General features: G+C 35.6%; 3 long non-coding RNA genes across 3 annotated transcripts; all 3 read right to left on the reverse strand.

Annotated features, from left to right (window-relative positions):
• Positions 1-1,596: 1,596 nt before the first annotated feature.
• On the reverse strand, positions 1,597-3,739 carry LOC141378596 (uncharacterized). The gene is made up of 3 exons (XR_012393469.1): positions 3,635-3,739; positions 2,489-2,709; positions 1,597-1,784 (listed from the first exon to the last, which is right to left on the reverse strand). It is a non-coding gene; the product is annotated as an uncharacterized lncRNA (long non-coding RNA).
• A 2,640-nt stretch (positions 3,740-6,379) lies between these two features.
• LOC141378597 (uncharacterized) lies at positions 6,380-8,522 on the reverse strand. Its single transcript, XR_012393470.1, has 3 exons — positions 8,418-8,522; positions 7,272-7,492; positions 6,380-6,567 (listed from the first exon to the last, which is right to left on the reverse strand). It is a non-coding gene; the product is annotated as an uncharacterized lncRNA (long non-coding RNA).
• Positions 8,523-11,162: 2,640 nt separating this feature from the next.
• On the reverse strand, positions 11,163-13,305 carry LOC141378598 (uncharacterized). The gene is made up of 3 exons (XR_012393471.1): positions 13,201-13,305; positions 12,055-12,275; positions 11,163-11,350 (listed from the first exon to the last, which is right to left on the reverse strand). It is a non-coding gene; the product is annotated as an uncharacterized lncRNA (long non-coding RNA).
• Between the last annotated feature and the right edge of the window lie 6,714 nt (positions 13,306-20,019).

The following is a 20,019-nucleotide window of genomic DNA, read 5'->3' on the forward strand; positions in this document are numbered from 1 at the left end:
GCCTTCAGTGGACGTGGGACAGCAGGAGGAGCCACTCTCGATCCATGGCTACAGCGTTCAGGCCTACCAGGACATCTACCGCTCTGTGGTCGAGCCCATGCTCAAGAGTCGTCCCTACAGCCTTCAGCTGGGCCTGGAGATCAAGCAGCGGCTGTGGGAGGCGCTCAGGTGTCCTGTGATGGAGGAGACGGTGCTGGCTGATGGACGAATCCTCATTACAGAACGCAGATGTGGGTCCAGACCAAACATCATGGCTCCTCGAGTCCATGTGGACATCAGTGGAGAGCCACTGCCTGAGAGGCCCAGCAGAAAGAGGGCCAGACGCTGAGTCTCCACAGTGTCCCAAACCACACTGCAGGCCTGCGTATGTATATAGTGTACATAGTTGTAGAGCAAGTTCACAGTAAGTTTCCTTTTGCATGTTTTGTTTCATCAATTGGTTGTTTTTATTGATTCTTGGTGTTGGTGACTTGAAGTTCTTGGTTTGCTCGGTGGTCTTCAGGATGTTTCAGGTGGTTTTCTGCACGGTTGTCGAGGTTTTCTGAGCGGTTGTTCTCGTGTTGCTGGTCGGTCGCTGGACTCTTCTGAGAGTTTCGATGCGTTTAGTGATTTGCGGTGTCTGTTAGGTTAGGGTAGGTTAGGTTAGGGTCCCTCACGTGGTTTGCAGCTTGACGTGCTGTGAGGGCTTGTGTGCATCAGTGATGCTGAGAGCTTCGCCACTGGTACTTCACAGATACCGGCAGGGTCACCCATAGTGGACTGGTCTCAGCGGAGATGCCCGACTAAGACAAACCAGCTGATTCTGGACAGCAGATTTACATCAGAATCACCTGAAGATGTGGAAGTCGCAGGATTCGTGGAAGCAACCATTCTAAATAAATGAATCAGTTAATAAATTTGTCATTTAATACATATAAAAGAGGCTGCGATTCTTTTCTTTTTCCTCTATTCTGTTGATTTTTATCAAGTTATAATTAATAAATAAAAGTAACAATTCTGGAATTATTATTACCCTTTTAACCTGATTTTCAAAACAACCCACCACTAATTGCACTATTAAAACTATAATAAAACTATAATAAAATAAGCCATAATAATAATAATCATAATAATAAAACATACACCAAATAAAACAAATGTTTAAATAATTTATTAAATTTTTTGATTGAATAATATTTACAATTATGTTATAAATATAAATTCTAATTATTTATACGCTGTAAAAAATGAATCAATATAATATTTATTTAAATAAATTTAAATATAATTTACTCCCCAAACTTCATTTCCTAGTGACTGGTCACATCTAAATTCAATTGTGGCAACAGCCTGTCAACATTGGCTCAATGAGAAATAATGTGTTGAGCCAATAAAAAAACCATCAAGTCTGCTCAATCATGTTTTTGGCCCAATTGAATGTTTTAGATTGTGTGCAACAAGCTTTTTCGGTTTCACCTAATTAAAAAATGTATATTGGTTAATTGTATATTGGTAAACGATGCTAAAGCAACTTTACTGAATTGTTTATTCCTCGTTGTCCTAAAAGAAAATGAATAATAGAATATACAAAATCAAAATACACTAAACACTGCCACATTTATTTATTTATTTATTTATTTTCATTAAAGAGACGCTATTGTAAAAGTACTTTAGAATAACAAATACATTACACATTTCAACAAAGTATACCCTATAAATTCCAGCATTTTATTTCTCCTATTATTGACCTCATTCTTTAAGGCGGAAGTTTTTCCGATTTGTTTCAGAACATCTGATTCAGTGCCCTGTGGGAGAAATGACTAGGAATATTAAACAGCAGAAAACAGACAAACTACTTGCTCTACAAACTAGTGTGTTTATGACTCTACAGACAAAGCAGAATAATATATTAAGAAAATATCAGTTTGCAACATCAAGCATCATAACAAACAGTTTTTAACATCTAAAAATCAATGGAAGTGAATGAGAGCGGAAATCTCCAGCCAAAAAGAAGTGAGGAATAAGGTCAATACATAGAGCTAAAGTGTACTTAATATATATCCCAAATATCTGCAAAAATATATAAAATAAAAAAATAAAAACAGCATAAAATGTGAGTATTTTTGTGCGGTTACTTTAACCATTGTTTAGTGTTGTCACCTGGATACTTTCATTCTACAAAAGATAATCTGAACTTATGAAATCACATTTTTAATGGTTAAACCCATTCATTAACATTAAACATCTAATATATTTGCATATAACCAATGAACGGTTCATTCCGCTGTGGCTCCCCCTGATAAACAGGGGACTGAGCTGAAGGAAAATTAATAAATGAATATTAAAATCGTCAAAAGCACCATCAAATCTAAACAATGGGTTCCTTTACCCAGTTGACACAGATGATTCCAGAACAGAAAAAAACTCACAAAAGTTTCAAGAAAAGTAAAAAAAAAATCTTCAAGAGGAACTTCAAGCACATAAAGCTGCATCTGTTTCAAATATTTACCATGTGAACCTATTTAGTCATCGTATTCCAGGTTGAGTAGATACTATAATCCAAAAGCACAGAAGATGCATTGATAAAGTCTCCTATTGTCGAGCACCATCATCTCCTCTTCCAGGACAGCAGACATTCAGCACAGTTGACAGGGCTCTTAAACTTCATCATGCTCCTGATGCTAACAAGGATTCCCATCTTCATTGCATCTCTGTGGTTTTCCAATGGCCCTGTATGTTAGAAATATAAAACGGCAATGTCAATATTAAGCCTATATCAAATACATATTCAAATGTCACCATAATACTGTGTCATTTTCAAAAACACTATTCCTGTTGGATCACAAATGTAATTTTACAATAACAGAATGTGGATGTTCACATAGTTATTAGCATAGTAACACTATAGTAGTTAATACTTTCCATACTGTGAGAATGCTATGTGGTAAATTGCGCATTTATATGTAAAATGTCACTTTGGCCAGGCACCTGTTTGTTTACCGCAATGCTTCTAAATATCATTTACAGTGAGTAAATAACAGCAGAAGACAAAAAACAGGTTTTCTTTCACACAGAACTGAAAATCCTGCCGTAATTTACGCTCCCTTCATTTATTCCAAACCTGTTTTTCTTTCAATCTTCTGTAAAGAAAATATTTTAAAGAAAGCTGGAAACCTGTAACCATCGACTTCCATAGTATTTGTTTTTCCTACTATGGAAATAAATGGTTACAGGTTTCAGCTTTTTTCTAAATATGGCATTTAGTGTTCAACAGAAGACAGAAACTTACAAAAGTTTGAAACCACATGTGCCTGAGTGAACTAGTACAATTTGATTTGGGGGTGAACTGTCCCTTTAAGAACAACTCCAAATCAATGTTTAATATTTTCAAGTTGAAATCAATAAGGGAGGCTTGTGTTTTACATAATATTTTGTTTTATAGAAAATAAATAAGGCTACAGTAGAACTGACAACCGGTAACATATAACTAGCCAGAGCAATGTCTGTAATTAACGTTAACGTGTTGTGTACAACATTATGACGGAGCGGCAGGCTAACGTAATACCCATGCTTTTCGTTTTATGTCAGGAATTACTGACACTTGCATTTGGCTAAACTTAAAAACGATTCAATACATACAGAATTCACTACTCACCATATCTTTGATGAAGGAAATCGCCTGAATATGATGTTTCGGAGGAGCTCTGCCATTGCTGCGCTGGAATTTAAACCCTATCCAACGAACGACTCTCACGCGCATGCGTACACGCGCTTTTGCTGCAAGGTTTGTTCGCCAAACACAAATACTATTTTCACTTCTGTTTGATAAATTTCCAAAGCGCAGTTTTATGTTTGGTGAATGAATATTTGTAATTTTTACTTCAGACCATCAGCTAAAATTAATAATGTGGATTTTTGTTTTTTTTTTCGTTTGGGGCTTATTATGGTGAAGTCATTTGTTGAGTCAATATTTAATTGTCAGCGTCAACAATTATTTTATTTACAGTGTAATTTTGTTTTATAGAATCTAATAATGAAATAATTAATGCAAAAATATGATCAGATAAAAAAAACGTATTTGAAATTTGGTAAAATAAAGTTTGATTGCGACAAAGTTTGATTAAAATTGATTATGAAAATAAATAAATAAGTAAATAATTAAATAAAAGACAAAACTGTATGTATGTTTTCGTTTTTATTATTGTTTTGGGATCTAGATCTGATTATGATAAAAAATAATAATAATTATAATTATCAGGATATCTGCTTACCCCCAACTGATTTTAATGAAATTTAACTGAAAGTGTTAATGTTTCTGTATTACACATTTTGTTTAGTTCACACTATATTTACTTATTTATAATGTAAAAATGACACAATGTGTAATAGAGAAGCAATAGAGAAGAACTCCTCTACTGCTCTGATTGACTTTCTGCTGATCAAGTGTTGTTTACATTTAATTGACTCCAATATTCTGTCACCACGGCAACCAGAGTTTACACCGAAATCAACACATCTCTCTGAATCTGATCACTTGAGCTCTTTCAACTCTTCACTTTGACAAGTTTCACCAGATTGTCTGATTTGGAAAGTTGATAATCATGGAGCAGCGGCGCCTCAGACGAACCAGGAGTCTTCCAGCACACCTGAAGGACTTCCTGCTGGAGGGTGTCCCGTCGGTTCAGGATCCTGCAGCTGTGATCAGGTTGGATCATACTTACAGCTGTATCTCTTCCCCAGGTCTGAAGGAGCATCACCTGAAGAACGCAGCTGTCCTGCCCCAAATCCGTCCAGCATCCTCAGTGCCTTCAGTGGACGTGGGACAGCAGGAGGAGCCACTCTCGATCCATGGCTACAGCGTTCAGGCCTACCAGGACATCTACCGCTCTGTGGTCGAGCCCATGCTCAAGAGTCGTCCCTACAGCCTTCAGCTGGGCCTGGAGATCAAGCAGCGGCTGTGGGAGGCGCTCAGGTGTCCTGTGATGGAGGAGACGGTGCTGGCTGATGGACGAATCCTCATTACAGAACGCAGATGTGGGTCCAGACCAAACATCATGGCTCCTCGAGTCCATGTGGACATCAGTGGAGAGCCACTGCCTGAGAGGCCCAGCAGAAAGAGGGCCAGACGCTGAGTCTCCACAGTGTCCCAAACCACACTGCAGGCCTGCGTATGTATATAGTGTACATAGTTGTAGAGCAAGTTCACAGTAAGTTTCCTTTTGCATGTTTTGTTTCATCAATTGGTTGTTTTTATTGATTCTTGGTGTTGGTGACTTGAAGTTCTTGGTTTGCTCGGTGGTCTTCAGGATGTTTCAGGTGGTTTTCTGCACGGTTGTCGAGGTTTTCTGAGCGGTTGTTCTCGTGTTGCTGGTCGGTCGCTGGACTCTTCTGAGAGTTTCGATGCGTTTAGTGATTTGCGGTGTCTGTTAGGTTAGGGTAGGTTAGGTTAGGGTCCCTCACGTGGTTTGCAGCTTGACGTGCTGTGAGGGCTTGTGTGCATCAGTGATGCTGAGAGCTTCGCCACTGGTACTTCACAGATACCGGCAGGGTCACCCATAGTGGACTGGTCTCAGCGGAGATGCCCGACTAAGACAAACCAGCTGATTCTGGACAGCAGATTTACATCAGAATCACCTGAAGATGTGGAAGTCGCAGGATTCGTGGAAGCAACCATTCTAAATAAATGAATCAGTTAATAAATTTGTCATTTAATACATATAAAAGAGGCTGCGATTCTTTTCTTTTTCCTCTATTCTGTTGATTTTTATCAAGTTATAATTAATAAATAAAAGTAACAATTCTGGAATTATTATTACCCTTTTAACCTGATTTTCAAAACAACCCACCACTAATTGCACTATTAAAACTATAATAAAACTATAATAAAATAAGCCATAATAATAATAATCATAATAATAAAACATACACCAAATAAAACAAATGTTTAAATAATTTATTAAATTTTTTGATTGAATAATATTTACAATTATGTTATAAATATAAATTCTAATTATTTATACGCTGTAAAAAATGAATCAATATAATATTTATTTAAATAAATTTAAATATAATTTACTCCCCAAACTTCATTTCCTAGTGACTGGTCACATCTAAATTCAATTGTGGCAACAGCCTGTCAACATTGGCTCAATGAGAAATAATGTGTTGAGCCAATAAAAAAACCATCAAGTCTGCTCAATCATGTTTTTGGCCCAATTGAATGTTTTAGATTGTGTGCAACAAGCTTTTTCGGTTTCACCTAATTAAAAAATGTATATTGGTTAATTGTATATTGGTAAACGATGCTAAAGCAACTTTACTGAATTGTTTATTCCTCGTTGTCCTAAAAGAAAATGAATAATAGAATATACAAAATCAAAATACACTAAACACTGCCACATTTATTTATTTATTTATTTATTTTCATTAAAGAGACGCTATTGTAAAAGTACTTTAGAATAACAAATACATTACACATTTCAACAAAGTATACCCTATAAATTCCAGCATTTTATTTCTCCTATTATTGACCTCATTCTTTAAGGCGGAAGTTTTTCCGATTTGTTTCAGAACATCTGATTCAGTGCCCTGTGGGAGAAATGACTAGGAATATTAAACAGCAGAAAACAGACAAACTACTTGCTCTACAAACTAGTGTGTTTATGACTCTACAGACAAAGCAGAATAATATATTAAGAAAATATCAGTTTGCAACATCAAGCATCATAACAAACAGTTTTTAACATCTAAAAATCAATGGAAGTGAATGAGAGCGGAAATCTCCAGCCAAAAAGAAGTGAGGAATAAGGTCAATACATAGAGCTAAAGTGTACTTAATATATATCCCAAATATCTGCAAAAATATATAAAATAAAAAAATAAAAACAGCATAAAATGTGAGTATTTTTGTGCGGTTACTTTAACCATTGTTTAGTGTTGTCACCTGGATACTTTCATTCTACAAAAGATAATCTGAACTTATGAAATCACATTTTTAATGGTTAAACCCATTCATTAACATTAAACATCTAATATATTTGCATATAACCAATGAACGGTTCATTCCGCTGTGGCTCCCCCTGATAAACAGGGGACTGAGCTGAAGGAAAATTAATAAATGAATATTAAAATCGTCAAAAGCACCATCAAATCTAAACAATGGGTTCCTTTACCCAGTTGACACAGATGATTCCAGAACAGAAAAAAACTCACAAAAGTTTCAAGAAAAGTAAAAAAAAAATCTTCAAGAGGAACTTCAAGCACATAAAGCTGCATCTGTTTCAAATATTTACCATGTGAACCTATTTAGTCATCGTATTCCAGGTTGAGTAGATACTATAATCCAAAAGCACAGAAGATGCATTGATAAAGTCTCCTATTGTCGAGCACCATCATCTCCTCTTCCAGGACAGCAGACATTCAGCACAGTTGACAGGGCTCTTAAACTTCATCATGCTCCTGATGCTAACAAGGATTCCCATCTTCATTGCATCTCTGTGGTTTTCCAATGGCCCTGTATGTTAGAAATATAAAACGGCAATGTCAATATTAAGCCTATATCAAATACATATTCAAATGTCACCATAATACTGTGTCATTTTCAAAAACACTATTCCTGTTGGATCACAAATGTAATTTTACAATAACAGAATGTGGATGTTCACATAGTTATTAGCATAGTAACACTATAGTAGTTAATACTTTCCATACTGTGAGAATGCTATGTGGTAAATTGCGCATTTATATGTAAAATGTCACTTTGGCCAGGCACCTGTTTGTTTACCGCAATGCTTCTAAATATCATTTACAGTGAGTAAATAACAGCAGAAGACAAAAAACAGGTTTTCTTTCACACAGAACTGAAAATCCTGCCGTAATTTACGCTCCCTTCATTTATTCCAAACCTGTTTTTCTTTCAATCTTCTGTAAAGAAAATATTTTAAAGAAAGCTGGAAACCTGTAACCATCGACTTCCATAGTATTTGTTTTTCCTACTATGGAAATAAATGGTTACAGGTTTCAGCTTTTTTCTAAATATGGCATTTAGTGTTCAACAGAAGACAGAAACTTACAAAAGTTTGAAACCACATGTGCCTGAGTGAACTAGTACAATTTGATTTGGGGGTGAACTGTCCCTTTAAGAACAACTCCAAATCAATGTTTAATATTTTCAAGTTGAAATCAATAAGGGAGGCTTGTGTTTTACATAATATTTTGTTTTATAGAAAATAAATAAGGCTACAGTAGAACTGACAACCGGTAACATATAACTAGCCAGAGCAATGTCTGTAATTAACGTTAACGTGTTGTGTACAACATTATGACGGAGCGGCAGGCTAACGTAATACCCATGCTTTTCGTTTTATGTCAGGAATTACTGACACTTGCATTTGGCTAAACTTAAAAACGATTCAATACATACAGAATTCACTACTCACCATATCTTTGATGAAGGAAATCGCCTGAATATGATGTTTCGGAGGAGCTCTGCCATTGCTGCGCTGGAATTTAAACCCTATCCAACGAACGACTCTCACGCGCATGCGTACACGCGCTTTTGCTGCAAGGTTTGTTCGCCAAACACAAATACTATTTTCACTTCTGTTTGATAAATTTCCAAAGCGCAGTTTTATGTTTGGTGAATGAATATTTGTAATTTTTACTTCAGACCATCAGCTAAAATTAATAATGTGGATTTTTGTTTTTTTTTTCGTTTGGGGCTTATTATGGTGAAGTCATTTGTTGAGTCAATATTTAATTGTCAGCGTCAACAATTATTTTATTTACAGTGTAATTTTGTTTTATAGAATCTAATAATGAAATAATTAATGCAAAAATATGATCAGATAAAAAAAACGTATTTGAAATTTGGTAAAATAAAGTTTGATTGCGACAAAGTTTGATTAAAATTGATTATGAAAATAAATAAATAAGTAAATAATTAAATAAAAGACAAAACTGTATGTATGTTTTCGTTTTTATTATTGTTTTGGGATCTAGATCTGATTATGATAAAAAATAATAATAATTATAATTATCAGGATATCTGCTTACCCCCAACTGATTTTAATGAAATTTAACTGAAAGTGTTAATGTTTCTGTATTACACATTTTGTTTAGTTCACACTATATTTACTTATTTATAATGTAAAAATGACACAATGTGTAATAGAGAAGCAATAGAGAAGAACTCCTCTACTGCTCTGATTGACTTTCTGCTGATCAAGTGTTGTTTACATTTAATTGACTCCAATATTCTGTCACCACGGCAACCAGAGTTTACACCGAAATCAACACATCTCTCTGAATCTGATCACTTGAGCTCTTTCAACTCTTCACTTTGACAAGTTTCACCAGATTGTCTGATTTGGAAAGTTGATAATCATGGAGCAGCGGCGCCTCAGACGAACCAGGAGTCTTCCAGCACACCTGAAGGACTTCCTGCTGGAGGGTGTCCCGTCGGTTCAGGATCCTGCAGCTGTGATCAGGTTGGATCATACTTACAGCTGTATCTCTTCCCCAGGTCTGAAGGAGCATCACCTGAAGAACGCAGCTGTCCTGCCCCAAATCCGTCCAGCATCCTCAGTGCCTTCAGTGGACGTGGGACAGCAGGAGGAGCCACTCTCGATCCATGGCTACAGCGTTCAGGCCTACCAGGACATCTACCGCTCTGTGGTCGAGCCCATGCTCAAGAGTCGTCCCTACAGCCTTCAGCTGGGCCTGGAGATCAAGCAGCGGCTGTGGGAGGCGCTCAGGTGTCCTGTGATGGAGGAGACGGTGCTGGCTGATGGACGAATCCTCATTACAGAACGCAGATGTGGGTCCAGACCAAACATCATGGCTCCTCGAGTCCATGTGGACATCAGTGGAGAGCCACTGCCTGAGAGGCCCAGCAGAAAGAGGGCCAGACGCTGAGTCTCCACAGTGTCCCAAACCACACTGCAGGCCTGCGTATGTATATAGTGTACATAGTTGTAGAGCAAGTTCACAGTAAGTTTCCTTTTGCATGTTTTGTTTCATCAATTGGTTGTTTTTATTGATTCTTGGTGTTGGTGACTTGAAGTTCTTGGTTTGCTCGGTGGTCTTCAGGATGTTTCAGGTGGTTTTCTGCACGGTTGTCGAGGTTTTCTGAGCGGTTGTTCTCGTGTTGCTGGTCGGTCGCTGGACTCTTCTGAGAGTTTCGATGCGTTTAGTGATTTGCGGTGTCTGTTAGGTTAGGGTAGGTTAGGTTAGGGTCCCTCACGTGGTTTGCAGCTTGACGTGCTGTGAGGGCTTGTGTGCATCAGTGATGCTGAGAGCTTCGCCACTGGTACTTCACAGATACCGGCAGGGTCACCCATAGTGGACTGGTCTCAGCGGAGATGCCCGACTAAGACAAACCAGCTGATTCTGGACAGCAGATTTACATCAGAATCACCTGAAGATGTGGAAGTCGCAGGATTCGTGGAAGCAACCATTCTAAATAAATGAATCAGTTAATAAATTTGTCATTTAATACATATAAAAGAGGCTGCGATTCTTTTCTTTTTCCTCTATTCTGTTGATTTTTATCAAGTTATAATTAATAAATAAAAGTAACAATTCTGGAATTATTATTACCCTTTTAACCTGATTTTCAAAACAACCCACCACTAATTGCACTATTAAAACTATAATAAAACTATAATAAAATAAGCCATAATAATAATAATCATAATAATAAAACATACACCAAATAAAACAAATGTTTAAATAATTTATTAAATTTTTTGATTGAATAATATTTACAATTATGTTATAAATATAAATTCTAATTATTTATACGCTGTAAAAAATGAATCAATATAATATTTATTTAAATAAATTTAAATATAATTTACTCCCCAAACTTCATTTCCTAGTGACTGGTCACATCTAAATTCAATTGTGGCAACAGCCTGTCAACATTGGCTCAATGAGAAATAATGTGTTGAGCCAATAAAAAAACCATCAAGTCTGCTCAATCATGTTTTTGGCCCAATTGAATGTTTTAGATTGTGTGCAACAAGCTTTTTCGGTTTCACCTAATTAAAAAATGTATATTGGTTAATTGTATATTGGTAAACGATGCTAAAGCAACTTTACTGAATTGTTTATTCCTCGTTGTCCTAAAAGAAAATGAATAATAGAATATACAAAATCAAAATACACTAAACACTGCCACATTTATTTATTTATTTATTTATTTTCATTAAAGAGACGCTATTGTAAAAGTACTTTAGAATAACAAATACATTACACATTTCAACAAAGTATACCCTATAAATTCCAGCATTTTATTTCTCCTATTATTGACCTCATTCTTTAAGGCGGAAGTTTTTCCGATTTGTTTCAGAACATCTGATTCAGTGCCCTGTGGGAGAAATGACTAGGAATATTAAACAGCAGAAAACAGACAAACTACTTGCTCTACAAACTAGTGTGTTTATGACTCTACAGACAAAGCAGAATAATATATTAAGAAAATATCAGTTTGCAACATCAAGCATCATAACAAACAGTTTTTAACATCTAAAAATCAATGGAAGTGAATGAGAGCGGAAATCTCCAGCCAAAAAGAAGTGAGGAATAAGGTCAATACATAGAGCTAAAGTGTACTTAATATATATCCCAAATATCTGCAAAAATATATAAAATAAAAAAATAAAAACAGCATAAAATGTGAGTATTTTTGTGCGGTTACTTTAACCATTGTTTAGTGTTGTCACCTGGATACTTTCATTCTACAAAAGATAATCTGAACTTATGAAATCACATTTTTAATGGTTAAACCCATTCATTAACATTAAACATCTAATATATTTGCATATAACCAATGAACGGTTCATTCCGCTGTGGCTCCCCCTGATAAACAGGGGACTGAGCTGAAGGAAAATTAATAAATGAATATTAAAATCGTCAAAAGCACCATCAAATCTAAACAATGGGTTCCTTTACCCAGTTGACACAGATGATTCCAGAACAGAAAAAAACTCACAAAAGTTTCAAGAAAAGTAAAAAAAAAATCTTCAAGAGGAACTTCAAGCACATAAAGCTGCATCTGTTTCAAATATTTACCATGTGAACCTATTTAGTCATCGTATTCCAGGTTGAGTAGATACTATAATCCAAAAGCACAGAAGATGCATTGATAAAGTCTCCTATTGTCGAGCACCATCATCTCCTCTTCCAGGACAGCAGACATTCAGCACAGTTGACAGGGCTCTTAAACTTCATCATGCTCCTGATGCTAACAAGGATTCCCATCTTCATTGCATCTCTGTGGTTTTCCAATGGCCCTGTATGTTAGAAATATAAAACGGCAATGTCAATATTAAGCCTATATCAAATACATATTCAAATGTCACCATAATACTGTGTCATTTTCAAAAACACTATTCCTGTTGGATCACAAATGTAATTTTACAATAACAGAATGTGGATGTTCACATAGTTATTAGCATAGTAACACTATAGTAGTTAATACTTTCCATACTGTGAGAATGCTATGTGGTAAATTGCGCATTTATATGTAAAATGTCACTTTGGCCAGGCACCTGTTTGTTTACCGCAATGCTTCTAAATATCATTTACAGTGAGTAAATAACAGCAGAAGACAAAAAACAGGTTTTCTTTCACACAGAACTGAAAATCCTGCCGTAATTTACGCTCCCTTCATTTATTCCAAACCTGTTTTTCTTTCAATCTTCTGTAAAGAAAATATTTTAAAGAAAGCTGGAAACCTGTAACCATCGACTTCCATAGTATTTGTTTTTCCTACTATGGAAATAAATGGTTACAGGTTTCAGCTTTTTTCTAAATATGGCATTTAGTGTTCAACAGAAGACAGAAACTTACAAAAGTTTGAAACCACATGTGCCTGAGTGAACTAGTACAATTTGATTTGGGGGTGAACTGTCCCTTTAAGAACAACTCCAAATCAATGTTTAATATTTTCAAGTTGAAATCAATAAGGGAGGCTTGTGTTTTACATAATATTTTGTTTTATAGAAAATAAATAAGGCTACAGTAGAACTGACAACCGGTAACATATAACTAGCCAGAGCAATGTCTGTAATTAACGTTAACGTGTTGTGTACAACATTATGACGGAGCGGCAGGCTAACGTAATACCCATGCTTTTCGTTTTATGTCAGGAATTACTGACACTTGCATTTGGCTAAACTTAAAAACGATTCAATACATACAGAATTCACTACTCACCATATCTTTGATGAAGGAAATCGCCTGAATATGATGTTTCGGAGGAGCTCTGCCATTGCTGCGCTGGAATTTAAACCCTATCCAACGAACGACTCTCACGCGCATGCGTACACGCGCTTTTGCTGCAAGGTTTGTTCGCCAAACACAAATACTATTTTCACTTCTGTTTGATAAATTTCCAAAGCGCAGTTTTATGTTTGGTGAATGAATATTTGTAATTTTTACTTCAGACCATCAGCTAAAATTAATAATGTGGATTTTTGTTTTTTTTTTCGTTTGGGGCTTATTATGGTGAAGTCATTTGTTGAGTCAATATTTAATTGTCAGCGTCAACAATTATTTTATTTACAGTGTAATTTTGTTTTATAGAATCTAATAATGAAATAATTAATGCAAAAATATGATCAGATAAAAAAAACGTATTTGAAATTTGGTAAAATAAAGTTTGATTGCGACAAAGTTTGATTAAAATTGATTATGAAAATAAATAAATAAGTAAATAATTAAATAAAAGACAAAACTGTATGTATGTTTTCGTTTTTATTATTGTTTTGGGATCTAGATCTGATTATGATAAAAAATAATAATAATTATAATTATCAGGATATCTGCTTACCCCCAACTGATTTTAATGAAATTTAACTGAAAGTGTTAATGTTTCTGTATTACACATTTTGTTTAGTTCACACTATATTTACTTATTTATAATGTAAAAATGACACAATGTGTAATAGAGAAGCAATAGAGAAGAACTCCTCTACTGCTCTGATTGACTTTCTGCTGATCAAGTGTTGTTTACATTTAATTGACTCCAATATTCTGTCACCACGGCAACCAGAGTTTACACCGAAATCAACACATCTCTCTGAATCTGATCACTTGAGCTCTTTCAACTCTTCACTTTGACAAGTTTCACCAGATTGTCTGATTTGGAAAGTTGATAATCATGGAGCAGCGGCGCCTCAGACGAACCAGGAGTCTTCCAGCACACCTGAAGGACTTCCTGCTGGAGGGTGTCCCGTCGGTTCAGGATCCTGCAGCTGTGATCAGGTTGGATCATACTTACAGCTGTATCTCTTCCCCAGGTCTGAAGGAGCATCACCTGAAGAACGCAGCTGTCCTGCCCCAAATCCGTCCAGCATCCTCAGTGCCTTCAGTGGACGTGGGACAGCAGGAGGAGCCACTCTCGATCCATGGCTACAGCGTTCAGGCCTACCAGGACATCTACCGCTCTGTGGTCGAGCCCATGCTCAAGAGTCGTCCCTACAGCCTTCAGCTGGGCCTGGAGATCAAGCAGCGGCTGTGGGAGGCGCTCAGGTGTCCTGTGATGGAGGAGACGGTGCTGGCTGATGGACGAATCCTCATTACAGAACGCAGATGTGGGTCCAGACCAAACATCATGGCTCCTCGAGTCCATGTGGACATCAGTGGAGAGCCACTGCCTGAGAGGCCCAGCAGAAAGAGGGCCAGACGCTGAGTCTCCACAGTGTCCCAAACCACACTGCAGGCCTGCGTATGTATATAGTGTACATAGTTGTAGAGCAAGTTCACAGTAAGTTTCCTTTTGCATGTTTTGTTTCATCAATTGGTTGTTTTTATTGATTCTTGGTGTTGGTGACTTGAAGTTCTTGGTTTGCTCGGTGGTCTTCAGGATGTTTCAGGTGGTTTTCTGCACGGTTGTCGAGGTTTTCTGAGCGGTTGTTCTCGTGTTGCTGGTCGGTCGCTGGACTCTTCTGAGAGTTTCGATGCGTTTAGTGATTTGCGGTGTCTGTTAGGTTAGGGTAGGTTAGGTTAGGGTCCCTCACGTGGTTTGCAGCTTGACGTGCTGTGAGGGCTTGTGTGCATCAGTGATGCTGAGAGCTTCGCCACTGGTACTTCACAGATACCGGCAGGGTCACCCATAGTGGACTGGTCTCAGCGGAGATGCCCGACTAAGACAAACCAGCTGATTCTGGACAGCAGATTTACATCAGAATCACCTGAAGATGTGGAAGTCGCAGGATTCGTGGAAGCAACCATTCTAAATAAATGAATCAGTTAATAAATTTGTCATTTAATACATATAAAAGAGGCTGCGATTCTTTTCTTTTTCCTCTATTCCGTTGATTTTTATCAAGTTATAATTAATAAATAAAAGTAACAATTCTGGAATTATTATTACCCTTTTAACCTGATTTTCAAAACAACCCACCACTAATTGCACTATTAAAACTATAATAAAACTATAATAAAATAAGCCATAATAATAATAATCATAATAATAAAACATACACCAAATAAAACAAATGTTTAAATAATTTATTAAATTTTTTGATTGAATAATATTTACAATTATGTTATAAATATAAATTCTAATTATTTATACGCTGTAAAAAATGAATCAATATAATATTTATTTAAATCAATTTAAATATAATTTACTCCCCAAACTCCATTTCCTAGTGACTGGTCACATCTAAATTCAATTGTGGCAACAGCCTGTCAACATTGGCTCAATGAGAAATAATGTGTTGAGCCAATAAAAAAACCATCAAGTCTGCTCAATCATGTTTTTGGCCCAATTGAATGTTTTAGATTGTGTGCAACAAGCTTTTTTGGTTTCACCTAATTTAAAAATGTATATTGGTTAATTGTATATTGGTAAACAATGCTAAAGCAACTTTACTGAATTGTTTATTCCTCGTTGTCCTAAAAGAAAATGAATAATAGAATATACAAAATCAAAATACACTAAACACTGCCACATTTATTTATTTATTTATTTATTTTCATTAAAGAGACGCTATTGTAAAAGTACTTTAGAATAACAAATACATTACACATTTCAACAAAGTATACCCTATAAATTCCAGCATTTTATTTCTCCTATTATTGACCTCATTCTTTAAGGCGGAAGTTTTTCCGATTTGTTTCAGAACATCTGATTCAGTGCCCTGTGGGAGAAATGACTAGGAATATTAAACAGCAGAAAACAGACAAACTACTTGCTCTACAAACTAGTGTGTTTATGACTCTACAGACAAAGCAGAATAATATATTAAGAAAATATCAGTTTGCAACATCAAGCATCATAACAAACAGTTTTAACGTCTAAAAATCAATGGAAGTGAATGAGAGCGGAAATCTCCAGCCAAAAAGATTCAAATGGCAGCGCCTGCTCGTACGTGAGGAATAAGTTCAATACATAGAGCTGAAGTGTACTTAATATATATCCCAAATATCTGCAAAAATGTAAAAAAAAAAAAAAAAAAAAACCAGCATAAAATGTGAGTATTTTTGTGCGGTTACTTTAACCATTGTTTAGTGTTGTCACCTGAATACTTTCATACTACAAAAGATAATCTGAACTTATGAAATCACATTTTTAATGGTTAAACCCATTCATTAACATTAAACATCTAATATATTTGCATATAAACAATGAACAGAATAACAGAATGTGGATGTTCACATAGGTATTAGCATAGTAACACTATAGTAATTAATACTTTCCATACTGTGAGAATGCTATGTGGTAAATTGCACATTTATATGTAAAATGTCACTTTGGCCAGGCACCTGTTTGTTTACCGCAATGCTTCTAAATATCATTTAGTTATATTACATTATGTGTGTTTCCGTTCTTTGTATATTAAATACTGCCAACAGAGGGCACTAAACGCAGTTTCACTTTATTGCTTGTAATATAAAACTGATACTACCGTCCACAAAAGTCAGTTGTCTCATTAATAGTAATATTGAAGTAATTTCAGTTTCCATGGCTACACATCTGCTCAGTGTAATTTTCTTATTCTGTGTGGCAGGACGGGTGCATTAATGACCTGTCCTCAAGGCATGTTATGTAACAGTTAACAACATGTACCATTCATCATTCTGTTAATAAGGGACATCAAAGTATCACTCAAACTGTTTACAGCAGCCACAGATCGTGTCATGTTTAAATGGATCCTAATGTTATGACCACTTACATACATGACTGCATTCAGCCTTGGTACATTATATACAAATTGTTTTGGATTTATTGTGTAGGATATTAAGTAAATTTAAGTTTTAGTTGAGCTGAGCTGATATATTATCAGTCATGCATATTACTTCAAACACCCATACAATAAAAAAGAAATCAGTAAATCAATTCTAAATCTATTTTGACTGTGAGGCTCATTAAAATGTTGAATTTATTTTCAATGATCATATACCAAATGATAATATGAAATGTATTTCAGGGTCAAGAAAAAACATTAATAATCAAAAGAATGTGGCTGGGTATTTAAAGCATCCATTATTTAAATAAAGAAAATAAAGAAAAATAGCTTCCTAAGAATTATTTTCTTAGAAAATTTGCTTGTGAATGTCGGGTATATTTTGCATCTTCAATATAGTGTGAACCTGTTATCTTTCAAAAACTAAAATGTTTAATAAACATAGTTTTAAACTATATAAAGTTATATCTAAAATGTTTATATGTGTATTTAAAGATATTTTGACTTGAAAATGTCAACATAAAAACTCCCCATACACTTATGCTTGGCTCTTCAATCATACATTCAATGAAATAAATATTTGGTCCATATTGACATGATAGCATCACGCAGTTGCTGCAGATTTGTCCATGATGCGAATCTCCCGTTCACCACATCCCAAAGGTGCTTTATTGGATTGAGTACTGGTGATTGTGGAGGCCATTTCAGTACAGTAAACTCATTGTCACGTTCAAGAAACCAGCCTGAGATGATTTGTGCTTTATAACATGGAGTGTTAACCTGCTGGAAGAAGCCATTAGAAGACACTGTGGTCATAAAGGGATGGATATTTAAAGGCATGGATATTTTGCATCTCCAATATAGTGTGAACCTGTTATCTTTCAAAAACTATCTAAAATCTAAATCTAAAAAACGTTTATATGTGTATTCTAACACCTTTTGACTTGAAAATGTTAACTTAAAAACTCCCATTACACTTATGTTTGGCTCCTCAATCATACATTCAATTAAAATTTTTTTTACATGAAACATTTCTGTGTTAATTGTTATTTCAGTAATAAAAAAAATAGTTTCTGTTGCTACATTCTTGTCAGCTCTGTTATCAGTTATAGAAGGCATGACAATCTTTTAGGCTCTGATAGAATAAGCAAATCACTTGATCCAAGTGATTTCACTTTGGCAGCCATTTATTCTTCTCTTAACTTGTTCAAAATGTTTAGGGTATAGCTGTGGCTCTGTTATTATGATATTTTAGTGAGTTGTTCATTCATTTAAAAAAACAATAATAAAAAGAAAATACAACAAAAATAATCAGCTTTAGACATGCTGTGTGTTATCTGACTTGATATTAGCATATTGAGCTAAAGCCCAAAATACACTAACTGACAAAAGTCTTGTTGTCTATGCAAGTTTTAGGAACAGCAAATAATAACTTGACTTCTAGTTGATCATTTGGTATTAAAAGTGGCTTATATGAAAGGAAAACGCCTCTAGATTACGCTTATTTTACCAAAATAAAATATGATCATTTTGACAATGTAGATTTTTAATTATTTAATTAGGACAGTGAGGTCTGACTTTTATTACACAAAAAAAACTTGTCACTTAACAGAAATAATGTACAGTATAGAATATAAAGTCATAGGGTCAGGCCAGAATCACGGTGGCAGGCCAGACAGATCTTCACGCCACCGGAAAAAGCCCCGGTGCTTGCTATGGCCAGTCCGCCCCTGGTTAGAAGTAAATGTCAACTCTGCTATTGCCAACTCTGTAAGCAGTTTGGAAAGTTTAACAATAAGTTTACAATTAACAACCGAATTGCACATTCCCTATGACATAAGCTTTTTGCAACAGAGGTTCATGGATGGGATAGTACTGTCAAGAAGACCTGCAATGAATTATAGCAGCACTGCATACTTCAGCAGATGTGAATGTGTGTAGGTGTCCATTTGTGTTGGCCACTTTCATTTTCAGCGATTCAACTACACAATTCAATATCTGTAGACGTACAGTTGAGTAAATAGATGTACACACTACACAGTCATGTTTATGGCATCTTCTCTGAAGCATGTGGAAACGGGGACTCATGTTGCAAGTGTACATTCTGGCTATCTGTGGTGAGCTAAGGATCAGTCTCACCGCACAACCGGCCCCTCTTAAAAATCCCATGTGACATGATCTGACGCTTCCCTGGAACTGTAACATGTACACTTAAAAATAACATTAAGTATTATCACACTCTCAGCTGTTGCAGCCTAAATGAGTTCATGTCTTTTTAAAAACTTCATCTTTTAATAATTATTTAATTCTGCTGTGGTAAAATGCATGCAACTTGACAGAGATTCGGTTACAATTATTTTTTTTAAATCAAAAGTGCATTATTATTTGTCATATAAACATACCATCACAAAAGTACTTGCATTATTATTATTTTTAAATTTGTTACAATGTTACATTTTTATTTCTGTGCAAAGTATGCACAACTAAAGCAAAAACATTAATTTTTACCATCTACAATGTAACATAATTTTACAAAATACACTTCAGATGTTGTCGACATGACATTTGCATAACATCCGCATGATAACACCTACAGTATCTCATTAGCACCTACAGTATCTCATTAGCATCAGTTTGTTGTGTTGGTGTGCACACATGAATGGGGTTGATCTATCGATTATGTGTACATGTTTATGTTTGCGTATTACAGCCTATTAATATGCTGATTGTGTGAAAGTTGTAGTGATATCCCCTCTCTCGGGGAGGGCCTGAGCTCTTCATGCCAGACCTCTCATGTTTCGCCTGTGGACACCATTCCAAGAACACACTTGGTAAAATT

This window comes from Danio rerio, chromosome 17 (assembly GCF_049306965.1).
Source record: "Danio rerio strain Tuebingen ecotype United States chromosome 17, GRCz12tu, whole genome shotgun sequence".
Lineage (NCBI taxonomy): Eukaryota > Metazoa > Chordata > Actinopteri > Cypriniformes > Danionidae > Danio > Danio rerio.